A 9767-nucleotide genomic window follows, 5' to 3' on the forward strand; every position below is an offset into this window, starting at 1 on the left:
GCCTGGAGAACTGGCGCCTGGCGCGGGGAGCAGCCGATCGTCCTATCCAATTGGTCCAAACCTCTTGGCTGTATGAACTGAGCATGCAAAGCCAAGAGGGGAAGGGCTGTATGAACTGAGCACGCAAAGCCACGGTCCCCCACAGGCTTGAGGCCCAGCAGGAGGCGGCTCTCCCACTTCTTTCTCAGGTCTGCAAGCCCAGGCCTCGGAGCCCTGCAGCTTTGGATCTGATTCCCAGCTCTGCCCCGTGTCAGTGGTATGACCTTGGGCAACTTCTTGAGCTCCCTGAGCCTCAGTTTTCTTATTGAGGATCCTGGGACAATGCTTGTGAAGTACTGGCTCAGTGCCTAGGTCACAGGCAGAGCCCAAGACTGAGAGATGCACATATCAGATCATTCTGTGTCATTATGCTGAACCAACCTGCTAAAAATGCATATGTAATACATGCATGCATTTAAATTCCATCTTTAAAAAATACTCTTCAGTAAGATGACTTCTTCCCTCTCCCCAGGCCTACTTTTTATTATTATTTTTTAATCATAGGTGGATCCTTGATCTTAAGCTCTGGAAACATCTGACTTGGGCGGAAAGGGGCATAGTCAGCTCAGGTGGCAGTGAAGCCTGGATTGCAGGCTGGCAGCTCAGACAGTGCCCAGGAAGCTAGTGGCTTTTGCTTTTGGCCACTTTTATTTTGTATTGTTTTCACTTTTTCTCAGCCCTTGCATGGCACAGCCAGAAATGGCGAATACAGAGAAAAAGTCCCTAGCTCCCCCACAGTTATCTTGTCTCAGGTGCTTTTCAGAAGCAGTGTGACGATGGCATCACCAAGACCTGGGTCCAAACTTGGTCTGTGCATCCTGTGGCGAGTGACTCCACCACCCTTGCGCTCAGGGTCCCCTCTGGCAGAAGGAGAGAGTAGCACCTATCGTCCAGCATCAGCCTTGGCTCAGGGACCAGTGCCCAGCAGGCTCTCTGAACTCATTGTCAGGGCCCAGCTGGACAAGTTCTCTCCCCACCATCCAGCCAGGGAACTGTCAAACCCTCAGGTATCTTGCCTCCCCCTGCACCCCAGAGGGAAGCTCCTAGAACTCGTGATATTTCACAATCTCCAGCATGGCAACAGTCCAAAGGCAGAGGCGAGTGGGTCATGGCCAGGGTCAAGTGGTTTCCATCCCATATCCCCACCCCATCCCTGCCCTCGTGCCTGGGCATGGCTCAGAAGCACATAGCCTGCTCCTCCAGTGGGTCTGAGCTGAGGCTCACATACAAATACTCCCCACAACCTTCCTGGCTACAAAGACCTTTAGATCCTTCTGTGAAATCTCATGGGGGCCCCTGGTGTTCATTTCTCCCTCAATTCACCGAGGAAGGCATTCTTGTGTGCACATAGGTGTGTGAGAGCAACCATCCCTTCCTCTCCCTCCAGGCCTCGTTACTGCTGGGACTCCCCGGCCAAATGATCACACTCTGGACCCCAAACTCTGGGCATAACCGAGGAGATGTTAATCTCCGGCCAGAGCTCAGGTAAGGTTACAACAGGATGCCACGGCCCTTTTCTCCCAAGCCTCACAGCCGTGCCTTCCCATGCTCTCTTGTAGGTCTCCATCTTTGAGTGCTCTGTGCTCTGCCTCCTACCAGATCTGGCCTCATCTGGGCTCCTTCTCAAGGGGCTACCTGGTGAACTTGGATTTCAGCCTAGAAAAGGTGATTTCCATCAGCTGGGAAACTAGGGGACAGAGATGAGGAGTCAGGGCTCACTGAGCCTCAGTTTCATCTTTTGGATGGGGATAATAATGGTACCAATAATAACAATAAAATTACCTTCACTTGAAGCTCCCAGGGCTGTCACAAGCTTCGACTGAGAAAACACTTTGAAAACTGAAATTCTACGTAAGTGTTAACGTGTGCGTGTATGCACATGTGTGCAAAGGAGCCTCATTTGGGTCAAGGTCATTCTGATTTGGGCTTTACGAGAAAACTAGCTTAAAAAAATCACTCCTTACTGGAGAGAGGATTCTTCTCCAGGATCTCAAAGACCATATTTTCTTCCCCTGGAATACTTCATACATGATCAAAAGAAAGAGCAGCTGCAAGAGCATTTTTAGCGAAGTATAAAGTGCGGTTCTGATGACCGGGAGTATCGTGATCAGCGCTAAGTTGCAGCAAACCGCAACGCTGATACCAAATGTCTTTGCTCACTTCCCTGTGGCTGCTGCCCTCTCCCTGCACAGAATCTCCTTATCAAACAACACATCCATGAAAGCAACCTGCTGTCGATGTTTCAGGGCATCTTTGACCTTGAATGTCCCTCTGGCCAGGGCTCAGTTATCTCAGGAGCTGGCGTGAGACACAGATCTTGCAGACACCAGGCAGCCGACAGGTGGGCAGAGCTGCGGGTCACCATCCAAGGCAGTCACTAACTCCTGCATCCCCAAGCCTGGCCTGTGTGCCAGGATCCCATCCAGCCCCAGCAGCTAGGGGGGCCCTTTCACAGCCAACAGGGCCCCTGGCATCCTAAAGTGGCCCGTTCCACCTAGTTGTATATCCCCTGCTTTCAGAGCACCACAGCCAATCTCTCTGCAAGACCTGGCCTCCTTGTAATTTCCAATTTGTGAGAAATGTAAAAATAGAAGGCCATTCGCTGCAGGCAGCGTGCATAGAATCGGATGCCACTTTTGTGTCATGTCAGATCACAGTAAACGCAGCTGATGGCTTTGTCAGGGCACTCTCAATAGCTTCCTGAGCAGTAAGATGGTGGAGACAAAATTGGGAGATACCCGAGAGTTAGGGAAAGGTGGCTGAGTGCACGACATCAGCACTAGCTGCAAATGAATTTAAAATCTAGTCCCAAATATGTTGTAACAGGCTGGACATCTCAATTTGAACCCCAGTTCTGCAACCTAGCAGCTGAGGGACCTTGGGCACAAATTCATCTCTCTGCAAGTCAGCTTCCCCAGTTATCACACAGAAGCTATCATGCCACCCAGAGCTGTGGCAAAGCTCCACAGATGGAATGGATGAAGAAGTGCTTTGTAAACTGTGCAGCTCCTCAACTGGGGTGGAGGCAGCGGGGGGTGCTCATGGTCATTGCCAAGTAAGCAGTGTCAGGGGCTTTTCAGTGGCAGGGATTTAAGCATGCCGTGACTGAGTTTGGGCTTTAAGGCTATTTACTAGCCCAGTGATCCTGCAGCAAGTGCTTTAGCCCCTCTCCTCCTCAGTTTCCTCACCCTTACAGGGATCATTATGCTACGTATCTCACAGGGTTTTGTGAAAATTAACTGCAACTATGTAAGTAAGGCATACAGCACAGTCCCTGGCATATTGCCAACATGCAGTAACTGACAGTTATTACTGTTTTTGATACAATTGCATTGAAAGAATATTTAGTGTTTTCTTCCTTTTCTGTTTATGACTGAATTCCAGGTCTCTGTTGAAATATCACAGTTTGCATTCACACCTACTGCCTATGCCAGGCAACTCTCCTCTCTGCTCCTGGCCCACTTCCCACCGACTCCATAGCCGCTTCCCCTGACCCCAGAGGTCTTAGGTGAGCATGGAGTAGATGAAGATGCCGGATGTTAATACGCTCACTGAGACCCATTTCCTGGGAAGTCCTATTTTGGGGTGCACATCTGGCCTCCCAACCTTTTCTTTTTCAAGCACCACCCTCTTCCCCTCCATCTCCCAGTGCCCTTCAGAGAACGGGGTAATGTTGGCAAGAAGAGCCACCCGAGCAGGGCCTGTCTGAGAAGCCAGCATCGAGGCGTGCCAAGCCACAGAACAGTGGACACATGATGATCTTTTCACCTGGCGGGGGCAGTGCCCAATGCTCTTGGCAACTGAAGTCAACTTGAGGTTGCTGTCATCCAGCGGGACTCTACCCTGCCCACCATTCTCCAGGCACAGAGAAGCTCAGGCGATGTTGCATGGGTGAATTGAAGGGGTAGTCCCAATACAGGCATAGACAGGCCTGCTGACGCTCGCATTTTAGTTTCCATTTGGGCAGAGAGGCGATGAAGTGGCTCTAACTGGGTTTGGCATTGGGGCTGTGGCTGAGGAGAGGGGCTGCTGGGACGTGGGGTGGTGGTCAATGGGAAGGTGGGCACATTTTGGGCTATACAACAGGGATGGGCTCCCAAGGACAAAGGAGATGGACTTCAGGATGCAGGTGGCTAAAGGTGGTGGCAAGGCTGAATCAACAGTCATTAACACTCTGCCTGTGACCCATAGAGAAGCAAGAGGGTGGAAAAGACATCTCCAAATTCCAAGTAGTGTGGAACTCTATCTCAGCTGCTGAGCTCATAGCCAAGCCAAGGAACGGCGTCTTTGTGTGATGGCAAGAAGTGGCCTGATATTGGTGCTTTATTTATTTCATGGTGCTCTCAGCATGTCATATGCCACCAAGGTAGAGGACCAGCCACTGCTCCAATGGCAGGCCCACGGGAACTACCACCCTATCTCTTCACTTTACAGATGGAAAAACCGAGGCCCAGAGACCCACGATAGGACAAAGTTGGCCTGGAAATTAGAACAGTAGGGTTCAGATCCCTGCCTTTCCTCCTCCTGGCTATGTGACCTTGGGCAAGTCACTTTCCCTCTCGGCATCCAGTTTCATCGCCTCTGAAGTAGGGATTAGAATAGTGCCTGCTCCACACGGTTCTTGTAGGAATAACCCCTGGCACAGCGGAAGCTTTGGGTACTCCATTCCTTCCTTCCAACAGGAACAAGAACGTACCCAAGGTCACCTGGCCAGAAATGGCAATGCCCCAGCTGAAAGCAAACCCTCATCTGGGGCTTGTTCATTCCCGGCTATGGACTAAGGGGCCATATTTTATAGCCTTCCTGGCTCAGTGAGACAGGTACAGGTTGCAGGTAGGACCATGCCAGTGATAGCATCACCTTCCATCCATGCAGGCTTTATTCTAAGAGATTTATTGAGGTCCTGCTGTGTGCTGGGCCACATGTAAAAAAAATTTATAGCCTTTGCTGCTCTGGGGTCACCAGGCATGTAAAATCCATGGCAGGCAGGAGAGACGTGGCCACTGTGCATCTTTCGGCTTCGATGGACTTGATTTTGCCTCATCTTTACCTTCTAAGCTACCTACTCCTTGGTCTCTAGACATCCTTCCCAGCCCCATCTAAGTTCCTGGAGACCCACTTCTCATCAAGCCTCCAGACCTGAAATAAAGTGTCCCACATCAGGACAGAGGGTCCCCGATTTTACTTCCAGAGTGGCTGCCTCTCTCCTGTGTGTTCCTAGGGGAACCCCACTTTCCAGATGCTCTGCCAGACAGGCCGGGTTGCGTCTCTCTGCCTGGGACTCACTGTTTGTCCTCCAAGGACTGGCCACTGAGCCAGCGCTTGGCTGGAGACAGAGCTCTTTCTTTGTTTGCTGCCTGCCTGACGATTTATTTCTGAGGCTCGAGGGAGGCTCAGCCATTTTGCCAGGGCTGCTCTGGGAAAAGGTCCATCCCACTCCCCCAGGGACTCCCACTTCTAAGGGCAAGTTCCTTTTCCCCTTCTCTGCCTTGGAGAGGGTCTGTGCCTGCTCCAACCAGACCCTGATCTGGAGCTGGGTCAGTCTTTCCCAATGCGCTCCAAAGATAAAGAGATAACATGCAAAATGCGAGTAGCTTTCACTGACCTCCTTTGTTTTGGAATTTGGGGGACTGAGGTAACAGCCTTTTTAGGCTCCCTCAGGAGGACACTTCCCCCAAAGTTCCCAAAGACACAGAATCTAGGCACTATCCAGCACGCAACATCCCTCCTCTCTTGCCAAACACCCACCTTGTGTGTCACAGAAAAACAAAGGTAGACCACCAATGCCACTCAGTCTGATACCGTCTCTGATTTTTGGGGTGTCACAAAAGCTCAGGAGCCATTTTATTCCCTCCCTCCCTGCCCCCCCCCCCAGCTCTTCATGGGGATAAGGCTGAGTTTCCTGGGAAAGGGAATGAGCGCTCCAGCCCCACATCGGGAAGGAAGGTGGTGTTATCATTTGGCTTTTAAAAAATTCTCCTTGAGGTTCATGTCTATTTTGGGAGGATATTAGCTCAGATCCTCAACAGGGGACTGCCCGGTCTGAGTTTCTGGTCTGAAGACCGAGCCAAGCCCAGAACAGGACATCTGTGGGTGCCACCCGTGGGGACGTGTGCTCAGAACCCAATGGGCACTGTCCGAGGCTACCGTGGTGAGCAGTGTCGCGCCCTGGAATAAACGCAGAGACCAAAAGCAAGAAGGGGAGCGCAGTTCCGGAAGCAGCAAGGAGGCACAGTCCTCCAGCCCTCTAAGGGACCGCCCGCACCCCACATCTCTTGGAGAAAGTCGGGGCTGGGGGAGCGCGGCGCGAGCTCTGATGCACTAGGCTTAGCTCCGGTGCACTCTGCCCAAGCCGCGGTGTGCTTTTAAGCCAACGTTTCTGAGAGCTTGGGCTGTCCCAGAGACGTCCCATCCTCAAGTCGCACCCGACCCCGCCGTAGCCCGCAGAGAACAAATGAGGGGCATAGCTCTAATTCGGCTCAGCTGACCCCGGCATTGGGAAAGTGGCGGACGGCCCCCCAACGCTGCTCGTGTCATTCACTCCGCGTCCCCTCCATCCCCTGGGGAATGAATAGGGAGCTTCGACGGCTCCAGCAGAATCCAGTGCCAACTTGCGGGGCCAGTGGGGCACCGCGGGAGGGAAGGGGCATGCAATTCTCGCCTCTGTTCCAGCCCTCCTGCCTCCCGCGTGTCCCTGGGGACGGATGGCCTGGGCGCACGTCGGGGTCCGAGCGGCGCCCCTGCTCCTGCATGTGGCTCCAGGGAAGGTGCGGCGCGGGGGCTTGAATCTCCAGGTGTCCGCCCCCCACCCGGCCCGGCTCGCGGCGGCGGCTCCGGGCTCTGGCCGGTCCTGCGCCGTTATCCCAGGCTCTGCGCCCCGCGCCCCGACGCCGGACGCCGGTTCCTACCTGCAGCCGGGGCTGCGCTGCCCGGGACGGGCGCTGCGCGGGGCGGCTCGGCCGCTCCGGTGCGCTCGGGACGCGGGGCCGCTCGGGCTCGGGCTGCGCTGCGCTCCCGACTCCTCGGCTCCTGGGCTCAGCGCAGCTCACCGGCAACCTCTCCGCTGTCTCGGTCTTCCGAGGGCGGGCGGAGGGACGCGGGGATGGGAGAGGAGGGGGGAGCGAGACCGGAGGGATGGAGGGGGAGGGCGGGGCCCGCGGCGGCAGGAGCCCGCCCAGCTCGGGGAGGGCCCTGCCCGCACCGCCCGCCCCCGCCCAGCGCTCCTCCGGCCCGCGCCGCGCGCTCCCTCCGCAGCTGCCTCTTGCAGCTTCACCGCCAGCAGCCTCTCTCCTTTTCCCTTCACCTCCTCTCCCCTTCTACGCCTCCCCTCTCCCTTTTTTCCTCTCTCATTCTCGCGCTCTCTTCTCCCTCCTTCTCCCCTCTCTCTTCCTCCCTCCCTCTCCCCACCCCCTCCTTCCCTCGCCTGCCCCGCCGTCCCGCTCCAGTCTCTCTCCTTCCTTCTCCTTCCTTTGATGGCTCTTCCCGGCTTCATCCTGGGTCACCAGCCTGTCCGCCTGTCCGCCTTGGTCTCTGTCTCCCTGTCTTTCACAGCAAGCACTCCCCTCCTGGCTTTTCTCCTTCCAGCCTTGCAGCACTGCTTCCGTTGGCCTGTCTTTTCTGTTTCTCTCTGCCATCGTCCTCTTCTCGCCCTCTGTGGATCGCTGTGGGTGGGGGTGGGCCCGTGCCCCCTCCCTGCTCTAGTCCTAGGGCAGCATCTCCTGCCCGTTACACCTGGAAACACAGGCCTGGCCTGGGGTGACCAGGCTCTGGGTGCCAGCTGGGAGTGTGTGTAAGAGTGGGGGTGGGAAGGACACCCTTCTACTGCCAGCAGTTGGTCATGGAGACACAAGTGGCTGTGTGTATGGATGGACAGATGGGGAAACAGATTACTCAAAAGGGAAACAGGGATGGTGGTAGGAGCCCCAGACACCCTTCTCCCAGTTCTTGAAGTTTGAGGGATTCTCCCAGAGAAGTCCCCTTTCCAGCCAATCCCAGTCCAGCACGTAGGGACTCCTTCCCTTGTCCTTGCCAAGGCCTGACCGCCTCACCCTCTTTTATAAAGGCTTCTGGGAATGGGGCCACATCTGCCCTTCCCTCTGGGCTCCCCAGGAACTCAGAGAAAAGATTCCTTCTCTCCAGCCCTGACCTACTCTTCCCCTCCTCTCTTTGTCCCCAGGGATGGCCTTTGCTGATGGACCTCTGGTCCTCCACACCACCTCATCTGGCCTCCTCTCCGCTTTCATCCATCTTCGAGTCCCCCAAGGCAGTGCTCACCAAGGTCACCCTGACTTCTCCTGTTTCCCCACACTCTCACTCATGAGCAGGGAATCTTGGTGTCTTTCTTGACCCATTCACCTCCCACCACTGATCACCAGGTCATATGTCCTGTGGACCTCCGTTGGTATTTCAAATAAATATTTACTGAGCTCCTCCTGTGTGCCAGGCACTGTCCTAGACTCCAGGGACAGAGCGATGGGCAAGACAGGCCACAGCTTTCAAGGTGATCCCAGTCCAGTATGGGAGACAGGCTTTCATCAAATAACCGCACAAGCCCAAAATGACAAGCTCTGCCAGGAGCACACATGCAGGGGATTCCAGTCCAGTGTGGGATGGTTTGGGAAGGTTTCCTTAAGGAAGTGTCATTTGAAGTGAGGTCTGAAGGATGAGTAAGAGCTGTCTGGATGGAGATGTGGGGCATAGCCTTGAGTGGAGATACAAGGGTAGCAAAAATGAAGGCTACTTTTTATTATTATTATTATTATACTTTAAGTTTTAGGGTACGTGTGCACAACGTGCAGGTTTGTTACATGTGCATCCATGTGCCATGTTGGTTTGCTGCACCCATTAACTCGTCATTTAGCATTAGGTATATCTCTTAATGCTGTCCCTCCCCCCTCCCCCCACCCCACAACAGTCCCCGGAGTGTGATGTTCCTCTTCCTGTATCCATGTGTTCTCACTGTTCAATTCCCACCTATGAGTGAGAACATGCGGTGTTTGGTTTTTTGTCCTTGCAATAGTTTGCTGAGGATGATGGTTTCCAGATTCATCCATGTCCTTATAAAGGCTGCATAGTATTCCATGATGTATATGTGCCACATTTTCTTAACCCAGTCTATCATTGTTGGACATTTAGGCTGGTTCCAAGTCTTTGCTATTGTGAATAGTGCTGCTATAAACATACTTTTTCATGTGTCTTTATAGCAGCATGATTTATAATTCTTTGGGTGTATATCCAGTAATGGGATGGCTGGGTCAAATGGTATTTCTAGTTCTAGATCCCTGAGGAATCGCCACACTGTCTTCCACAATGGTTGAACTAGTTTACAGTCCCACCAACAGTGTAAAAGTGTTCCTATTTCTCCACATCCTCTCCAGCACCTGTTGTTTCTACTTTTGCTTGCCTGACATTCATTTCAACTTATTTGGGTGACAGAACCTCAATTTTCATTTGGGAAACTTCCCCTCCTTCACTCATATTCATATGATTGGGTGGGGCTCCCTCCTCCTGGAGACAGACATGTGACCCAGGGCACAGATAATCAGAGCACATCACTCTGACCTCAATGAGGGGACATGTGACATATGCTGCGCCAGTGAGAACTCTGTCTGGGACTTTTGCTAAAACTATTGTCAAACAGAAACTCAATCTCCACCAAAGCTCCTAAGCATAGAGCTGTTGGCAGCCATCTTTGTAGAAGTTGAGCAGACCCTACTTAAAATGAAGCC

At 53.5% G+C, this 9767-nt stretch overlaps 1 protein-coding gene across 2 annotated transcripts in view; it reads right to left on the reverse strand.

Moving 5' to 3' along the window:
• SLC6A1 (solute carrier family 6 member 1) overlaps window positions 1–7341 on the reverse strand; it is a 46882-nt gene extending 39541 nt beyond the window's left edge. For both annotated transcript variants that reach the window (XM_055259451.2, XM_055259449.2), the window contains exon 1: window positions 6948–7341. The gene's annotated coding sequence lies outside the window, so the exon portion shown is untranslated. The remainder of the gene's footprint in view (window positions 1–6947) is intronic.
• Window positions 7342–9767: the final 2426 nt, after the last annotated feature.

This window comes from Symphalangus syndactylus, chromosome 21 (assembly GCF_028878055.3).
Source record: "Symphalangus syndactylus isolate Jambi chromosome 21, NHGRI_mSymSyn1-v2.1_pri, whole genome shotgun sequence".
Classification (NCBI taxonomy): domain Eukaryota; kingdom Metazoa; phylum Chordata; class Mammalia; order Primates; family Hylobatidae; genus Symphalangus; species Symphalangus syndactylus.